We start from the raw sequence: 1,160 nt of genomic DNA, 5'->3' as shown, positions 1-1,160 counted from the left end.
AACGTTGATGAAACACCCCCCTGGTCAGTCAACAGGTTCGAAAGCAGAAGTATATCGTAGGCCTACATGTACATTGTAAAGTACACTTGAAATTCATATTGCACTACACGTGTACATGAATTTCCTAATCAGGTTCAAGACATACAGCTACATGTGTATCTGTCTATACATTATGTCTTTCTATCTATCCATCTATGGAGCCACCTCCCTACAACAACAAATATGTTTCATTACACTGTATAACAATATACGTCTACAAACACTGTTGGACGCACCCTTCGTTGCTGGTATCGTACATGTAATGCATACTGCGAATGAAGTTTGAATCACGTCATAAAAGTATATTACAGTTCATTAAAAGTACAGGAGAACAGTAATGAAAACTCGTAAGATACACATCGTCTTTCAATGGCAATAATAAGAATAATAAAGATTAGAATCAAAATTACCATAAACGTGATAAGAATACTAATAATTTGATGATAAAAATTGCATAAAATCACAATGTCATAACTACTGACATCAATTTCAACAATAACAATTATAATAAAGAAAAAAACTAGAAGATTCCTTGCAACTCGACGGAGTTTTCTCACATCAGCCTTTTGACTGCGTACAAAGTTACAATGCGGTAACACGTCATGACAAAGTGTATGCAAAAAATCATACATTCCACAAGAAAAATTCACGAAAAGTATAAATGATTCACGTCAGTTAATGTGTGCAAAGTACAATTGTGTAGATGCGTTTAACTACGCGAATTGTCCCTTAGAATTGAAAATGAGGACACCCCCTCCCCCGTCAATATTCTCAAGGAACAATGAAGGAAAAAACACTCCTAGTAGTGGGTGGAATCCCCACCACATCGTATTACCTCGGGAATTACATGACGTAAAATTCCCGATCTGCCGATCGATGAGTTCTTGGGTGAGTACCTGCTGCCAGTACCTCTCCAGGCCAACTTTCAGTTCCTCCTCTGTTGTCGCCTTGACGTGTCTCCGCACAAACCACTTCATGTGGGCCCAAACATGCTCAATTGGATTGAGGTCAGGAGATTCGGGTGGGGTAGGGAACCATGAAATGTGGTTTGTGCGGAGAAATTCGACGGACTTTTTGCTCCGATGTTTCGGATCGTTGTCCTGGACGAGACGGAAATTCCC

The sequence above is a fragment of the Diadema antillarum genome, unplaced genomic scaffold (genome assembly GCF_040938485.1).
Source record: "Diadema antillarum isolate AM-2024a unplaced genomic scaffold, OU_Dant_1.0 scf00000043, whole genome shotgun sequence".
In the NCBI taxonomy this organism is placed as follows: domain Eukaryota; kingdom Metazoa; phylum Echinodermata; class Echinoidea; order Diadematoida; family Diadematidae; genus Diadema; species Diadema antillarum.
This window is presented reverse-complemented; position numbering follows the sequence as displayed.